The following is a 7,500-nucleotide window of genomic DNA, read 5'->3' as shown; positions in this document are numbered from 1 at the left end:
AATGCTTTATACTTGGTATAGTTTTGGGTTTGTAAAATGTCAGTACTGACATCTAAGTTTATCAAAAGCTTCATCCTTCGAGCCGGAATTGAACCAGCGATCTAAGGATTTCCGTACCAATCTCCTCTACAGTCCTCCGCTCTACCAGCTGAGCTATCGAAGGATTCCATGATCGTACAACTGTGATATTACGTGCTATTAAAATGATTGAGTGTTAATTTTAAACATTATCAACTTTCCAAGCAAAATGAAAAATGATTTGACTACACAAAAGAGATTCAACTACTTATTCCTGTGTTGCTTTATCACACAAATTGTCATGTTTAATCATTTGGAAAATATCACTAATAGTTTGACTTATATTTGTGCAATTACTATCAACTGGCTACAGAGCTAGTTTGGAGAGCACTTTCAATAGATTTTTTAGTGTAGCCAAACTTACATCAAGATTAGAGATGCTTGAGCCTATCAAACCTTCTACACTCTTTTAAATTTTGCTTGTTTTGTAAACTAATCAAGTGTTCCAGGAATGATGGGGATATTCCATTGTTTGTTCTGATTTGACAATTCATTTTGGACAATGAGCGGCCCTTTTGAGCTAGTGAAGATAATTGTGCTACATGAGAGTATGCACAATTATTTTTCTTTTTTTGCATTAAAGCACAATTTTTAATAAAGGAGAGGTTAATGATATAATCATTAGCACTGAAAGTCATCTGACACGATTTGAAAGTAAAATGTTGTGCATTGAAAGTAACCAAAGCTCTTTTTACTTTGAGTGGACATCATTTTCTTTCAAATGAATTTGATATTTTGCTAAATGTACAAAACTTTCTTACAAATTTGACATTCAAAATGCATTTGTAATTAATAAATGCTACTTAGTATGGCTGCTGAGATTCCTGGGCTCAGTCTCAAGTAGAGGAGGAGAATGACGGATAGAGAAAGAGAGAACAGGCAGGCATCCTAAAGATTTTGATGTGCCAGTTTCTGACTCACCCTGAGCAACACTGGTTTCAAGCTTTTAGTAAATTTTCTGAAAAATAAAACAACCATGTGGTCGTAGCCGGCAGGATTTGAATCTGTGCGGGGAGACCCCAATGGATTTCTAGTCCATCGCCTTAACTACTCGGCCACGACTAACTCTCATGCAATATGATGTTTTCACAAAAGTTTCTCTATGGGTTGAGCTACTTCATTTCAGGCTGTGAGGATGACTGAAGTAATATTGTATCAGAGATGATTTCCATGGGAAGTTAATCCTGACCACAGTGACCTGCGTTAATGATTTTTAAAATATAACTTGGAGAATGCTTTATACTTGGTATAGTTTTGGGTTTGTAAAATGTCAGTACTGACATCTAAGTTTATCAAAAGCTTCATCCTTCGAGCCGGAATTGAACCAGCGATCTAAGGATTTCCGTACCAATCTCCTCTACAGTCCTCCGCTCTACCAGCTGAGCTATCGAAGGATTCCATGATCGTACAACTGTGATATTACGTGCTATTAAAATGATTGAGTGTTAATTTTAAACATTATCAACTTTCCAAGCAAAATGAAAAATGATTTGACTACACAAAAGAGATTCAACTACTTATTCCTGTGTTGCTTTATCACACAAATTGTCATGTTTAATCATTTGGAAAATATCACTAATAGTTTGACTTATATTTGTGCAATTACTATCAACTGGCTACAGAGCTAGTTTGGAAAGCACTTTCAATAGATTTTTTAGTGTAGCCAAACTTACATCAAGATTAGAGATGCTTGAGCCTATCAAACCTTCTACACTCTTTTAAATTTTGCTTGTTTTGTAAACTAATCAAGTGTTCCAGGAATGATGGGGATATTCCATTGTCTGTTCTGATTTGACAATTAATTTTGGACAATGAGCGACCCTTTTGAGCTAGTGAAGATAATTGTGCTACATGAGAGTATGCACAGACAATTATTTTTCTTTTTTTGCATTAAAGCACAATTTTTATTAAAGGAGAGGTTAATGATATAATAATTAGCACTGAAAGTCATCTGACACGATTTGAAAGTAAAATGTTGTGCATTGAAAGTAACCAAAGCTCTTTTTACTTTGAGTGGACATCATTTTCTTTCAAATGAATTTGATATTTTGCTAAATGTACAAAACTTTCTTACAAATTTGACATTCAAAATGCATTTGTAATTAATAAATGCTACTTAGTATGGCTACTGAGATTCCTGGGCTCAGTCTCAAGTAGAGGAGGAGAATGATGGATAGAGAAAGAGAGAACAGGCAGGCATACTAAAGATTTTGATGTGCCAGTTTCTGGCTCACCCTGAGCAACACTGGTTTCAAGCTTTTAGTAAATTTTCTGAAAAATAAAACAACCATGTGGTCGTAGCTGGCAAGATTTGAATCTGCGTGGGGAGACCCCAATGGATTTCTAGTCCATTGGCTTAACCACTCGGCCACAACTACCTCTCATGCAATGTGATGTTTTCAAAAAAGTTTCTCTATGGGTTGAGCTACTTCATTTCAGGCTGTGAGGATGACTGAAGTAATATTGTATCAGAGATGATTTCCATGGGAAGTAAATCCTGACCACAGTACCTGCGTTAATGATTTTTAAAATATAACTTGGAGAATGCTTTATACTTGGTATAGTTTTGGGTTTGTAAAATGTCAGTACTGACATCTAAGTTTATCAAAAGCTTCATCCTTCGAGCCAGAATTTAACCAGCGACCTAAGGATTTCTGTACCAATCTCCTCTACAGTCCCCCGCTCTACCAGCTGAGTTATCGAAGGATTCCATGATTGTACAACTGTGATATTACGTGCTATTAAAATTATTGAGTGTTAATTTTAAACATTATCAACTTTCCAAGCAAAATGAAAAATGATTTGACTACACAAAAGAGATTCAACTACTTATTCCTGTGTTGCTTTATCACACAAATTGTCATGTTTAATCATTTGGAAAATATCACTAATAGTTTGACTTATATTTGTGCAATTACTATCAACTGGCTACAGAGCTAGTTTGGAAAGCACTTTCAATAGATTTTTTAGTGTAGCCAAACTTACATCAAGATTAGAGATGCTTGAGCCTATAAAACCTTCTACACTCTTTTAAATTTTGCTTGTTTTGTAAACTAATCAAGTGTTCCAGGAATGATGGGGATATTCCATTGTTTGTTCTGATTTGACAATTCATTTTGGACAATGAGCGGCCCTTTTGAGCTAGTGAAGATAATTGTGCTACATGAGAGTATGCACAATTATTTTTCTTTTTTTGCATTAAAGCACAATTTTTAATAAAGGAGAGGTTAATGATATAATAATTAGCACTGAAAGTCATCTGACACGATTTGAAAGTAAAATGTTGTGCATTGAAAGTAACCAAAGCTCTTTTTACTTTGAGTGGACATCATTTTCTTTCAAATGAATTTGATATTTTGCTAAATGTACAAAACTTTCTTACAAATTTGACATTCAAAATGCATTTGTAATTAATAAATGCTACTTAGTATGGCTGCTGAGATTCCTGGGCTCAGTCTCAAGTAGAGGAGGAGAATGACGGATAGAGAAAGAGAGAACAGGCAGGCATCCTAAAGATTTTGATGTGCCAGTTTCTGACTCACCCTGAGCAACACTGGTTTCAAGCTTTTAGTAAATTTTCTGAAAAATAAAACAACCATGTGGTCGTAGCCGGCAGGATTTGATTCTGCGCGGGGAAACCCCAATGGATTTCTAGTCCATCGCCTTAACCACTCGGCCACGACTACCTCTCATGCAATATGATGTTTTCACAAAAGTTTCTCTATGGGTTGAGCTACTTCATTTCAGGCTGTGAGGATGACTGAAGTAATATTGTATCAGAGATGATTTCCATGGGAAGTTAATCCTGACCACAGTGACCTGCGTTAATGATTTTTAAAATATAACTTGGAGAATGCTTTATACTTGGTATAGTTTTGGGTTTGTAAAATGTCAGTACTGACATCTAAGTTTATCAAAAGCATCAACCTTCGAGCCGGAATTGAACCAGCGACCTAAGGATTTCTGCACCAATCTCCTCTACAGTTCTCCGCTCTACCAGCTGAGCTATCGAAGGATTCCACGATCGTACATCTGTGATATTACGTGCTATTAAAATGATTGAGTGTTAATTTTAAACATTATCAACTTTCCAAGCAAAATGAAAAATGATTTGACTACACAAAAGAGATTCAACTACTTATTCCTGTGTTGCTTTATCACACAAATTGTTATGTTTAATCATTTGGAAAATATCACTAATAGTTTGACTTATATTTGTGCAATTACTATCAACTGGCTACAGAGCTAGTTTGGAAAGCACTTTCAATAGATTTTTTAGTGTAGCCAAACTTACATCAAGATTAGAGATGCTTGAGCCTATCAAACCTTCTACACTCTTTTAAATTTTGCTTGTTTTGTAAACTAATCAAGTGTTCCAGGAATGATGGGGATATTCCATTGTTTGTTCTGATTTGACAATTCATTTTGGACAATGAGCGACCCTTTTGAGCTAGTGAAGGTAATTGTGCTACATGAGAGTATGCACAGACAATTATTTTTCTTTTTTTGCATTAAAGCACAATTTTTAATAAAGGAGAGGTTAATGATATAATAATTAGCACTGAAAGTCATCTGACACGATTTGAAAGTAAAATGTTGTGCATTGAAAGTAACCAAAGCTCTTTTTACCTTGAGTGGACATCATTTTCTTTCAAATGAATTTTATATTTTGCTAAATGTACAAAACTTTCTTACAAATTTGACATTCAAAATGCATTTGTAATTAATAAATGCTACTTAGTATGGCTGCTGAGAATCCTGGGCTCAGTCTCAAGTAGAGGAGGAGAATGACGGATAGAGAAAGAGAGAACAGGCAGGCATCCTAAAGATTTTCATGTGCCAGTTTCTGACTCACCCTGAGCAACACTGGTTTCAAACTTTTAGTAAATTTTCTGAAAAATAAAACAACCATGTGGTCGTAGCTGGCAGGATTTGAAACTGCGCAGGGAGACCCCAATACCTCTCATGCAATGTGATGTTTTCAAAAAAGTTTCTCTATGGGTTGAGCTACTTCATTTTATGCTGTGAGGATGACTGAAGTAATATTGTATCAGAGATGATTTCCATGGGAAGTTAATCCTGACCACAGTGACCTGCGTTAATGATTTTTAAAATATAACTTGGAGAATGCTTTATACTTGGTATAGTTTTGGGTTTGTAAAATGTCAGTACTGACATCTAAGTTTATCAAAAGCTTCATTCTTCGAGCCGGAATTGAACCAGCGATCTAAGGATTTCCGTACCAATCTCCTCTACAGTCCTCCGCTCTACCAGCTGAGCTATCGAAGGATTCCATGATCGTACAACTGTGATATTACGTGCTATTAAAATGATTGAGTGTTAATTTTAAACATTATCAACTTTCCAAGCAAAATGAAAAATGATTTGACTACACAAAAGAGATTCAACTACTTATTCCTGTGTTGCTTTATCACACAAATTGTCATGTTTAATCATTTGGAAAATATCACTAATAGTTTGACTTATATTTGTGCAATTACTATCAACTGGCTACAGAGCTAGTTTGGAAAGCACTTTCAATAGATTTTTTAGTGTAGCCAAACTTACATCAAGATTAGAGATGCTTGAGCCTATCAAACCTTCTACACTCTTTTAAATTTTGCTTGTTTTGTAAACTAATCAAGTGTTCCAGGAATGATGGGGATATTCCATTGTCTGTTCTGATTTGACAATTAATTTTGGACAATGAGCGACCCTTTTGAGCTAGTGAAGATAATTGTGCTACATGAGAGTATGCACAGACAATTATTTTTCTTTTTTTGCATTAAAGCACAATTTTTAATAAAGGAGAGGTTAATGATATAATAATTAGCACTGAAAGTCATCTGACACGATTTGAAAGTAAAATGTTGTGCATTGAAAGTAACCAAAGCTCTTTTTACTTTGAGTGGACATCATTTTCTTTCAAATGAATTTGATATTTTGCTAAATGTACAAAACTTTCTTACAAATTTGACATTCAAAATGCATTTGTAATTAATAAATGCTACTTAGTATGGCTACTGAGATTCCTGGGCTCAGTCTCAAGTAGAGGAGGAGAATGACGGATAGAGAAAGAGAGAACAGGCAGGCATACTAAAGATTTTGATGTGCCAGTTTCTGGCTCACCCTGAGCAACACTGGTTTCAAGCTTTTAGTAAATTTTCTGAAAAATAAAACAACCATGTGGTCGTAGCTGGCAAGATTTGAATCTGCGTGGGGAGACCCCAATGGATTTCTAGTCCATTGGCTTAACCACTCGGCCACAATTACCTCTCATGCAATGTGATGTTTTCAAAAAAGTTTCTCTATGGGTTGAGCTACTTCATTTCAGGCTGTGAGGATGACTGAAGTAATATTGTATCAGAGATGATTTCCATGGGAAGTAAATCCTGACCACAGTACCTGCGTTAATGATTTTTAAAATATAACTTGGAGAATGCTTTATACTTGGTATAGTTTTGGGTTTGTAAAATGTCAGTACTGACATCTAAGTTTATCAAAAGCTTCATCCTTCGAGCCAGAATTTAACCAGCGACCTAAGGATTTCTGTACCAATCTCCTCTACAGTCCCCCGCTCTACCAGCTGAGCTATCGAAGGATTCCATGATTGTACAACTGTGATATTACGTGCTATTAAAATTATTGAGTGTTAATTTTAAACATTATCAACTTTCCAAGCAAAATGAAAAATGATTTGACTACACAAAAGAGATTCAACTACTTATTCCTGTGTTGCTTTATCACACAAATTGTCATGTTTAATCATTTGGACAATATCACTAATAGTTTGACTTATATTTGTGCAATTACTATCAACTGGCTACAGAGCTAGTTTGGAAAGCACTTTCAATAGATTTTTTAGTGTAGCCAAACTTACATCAAGATTAGAGATGCTTGAGCCTATCAAACCTTCTACACTCTTTTAAATTTTGCTTGTTTTGTAAACTAATCAAGTGTTCCAGGAATGATGGGGATATTCCATTGTTTGTTCTGATTTGACAATTCATTTTGGACAATGAGCGGCCCTTTTGAGCTAGTGAAGATAATTGTGCTACATGAGAGTATGCACAATTATTTTTCTTTTTTTGCATTAAAGCACAATTTTTAATAAAGGAGAGGTTAATGATATAATAATTAGCACTGAAAGTCATCTGACACGATTTGAAAGTAAAATGTTGTGCATTGAAAGTAACCAAAGCTCTTTTTACTTTGAGTGGACATCATTTTCTTTCAAATGAATTTGATATTTTGCTAAATGTACAAAACTTTCTTACAAATTTGACATTCAAAATGCATTTGTAATTAATAAATGCTACTTAGTATGGCTGCTGAGATTCCTGGGCTCAGTCTCAAGTAGAGGAGGAGAATGACGGATAGAGAAAGAGAGAACAGGAAGGCATCCTAAAGATTTTGATGTGC

At 35.1% G+C, this 7,500-nt stretch overlaps 6 non-coding genes across 6 annotated transcripts; all 6 read right to left on the bottom strand.

Moving 5' to 3' along the window:
- Positions 1-73: 73 nt before the first annotated feature.
- On the bottom strand, positions 74-163 carry TRNAY-GUA (transfer RNA tyrosine (anticodon GUA)). The gene is given in 2 exon segments: positions 74-109; positions 127-163. It is a non-coding gene; the product is annotated as a tRNA-Tyr (tRNA).
- Positions 164-1,382: 1,219 nt separating this feature from the next.
- TRNAY-GUA (transfer RNA tyrosine (anticodon GUA)) lies at positions 1,383-1,472 on the bottom strand. The gene is given in 2 exon segments: positions 1,383-1,418; positions 1,436-1,472. It is a non-coding gene; the product is annotated as a tRNA-Tyr (tRNA).
- A 2,210-nt stretch (positions 1,473-3,682) lies between these two features.
- TRNAS-AGA (transfer RNA serine (anticodon AGA)) lies at positions 3,683-3,764 on the bottom strand. Its single transcript has one exon. It is a non-coding gene; the product is annotated as a tRNA-Ser (tRNA).
- A 239-nt stretch (positions 3,765-4,003) lies between these two features.
- TRNAY-GUA (transfer RNA tyrosine (anticodon GUA)) lies at positions 4,004-4,093 on the bottom strand. The gene is given in 2 exon segments: positions 4,004-4,039; positions 4,057-4,093. It is a non-coding gene; the product is annotated as a tRNA-Tyr (tRNA).
- Positions 4,094-5,277: 1,184 nt separating this feature from the next.
- On the bottom strand, positions 5,278-5,367 carry TRNAY-GUA (transfer RNA tyrosine (anticodon GUA)). Its single transcript is given in 2 exon segments — positions 5,278-5,313; positions 5,331-5,367. It is a non-coding gene; the product is annotated as a tRNA-Tyr (tRNA).
- A 1,222-nt stretch (positions 5,368-6,589) lies between these two features.
- Positions 6,590-6,679, bottom strand: TRNAY-GUA (transfer RNA tyrosine (anticodon GUA)). The gene is given in 2 exon segments: positions 6,590-6,625; positions 6,643-6,679. It is a non-coding gene; the product is annotated as a tRNA-Tyr (tRNA).
- Positions 6,680-7,500: the final 821 nt, after the last annotated feature.

The sequence above is a fragment of the Pseudophryne corroboree genome, chromosome 4, assembly GCF_028390025.1.
Source record: "Pseudophryne corroboree isolate aPseCor3 chromosome 4, aPseCor3.hap2, whole genome shotgun sequence".
Taxonomy (NCBI): domain Eukaryota; kingdom Metazoa; phylum Chordata; class Amphibia; order Anura; family Myobatrachidae; genus Pseudophryne; species Pseudophryne corroboree.
This window is presented reverse-complemented; position numbering and strand designations above follow the sequence as displayed.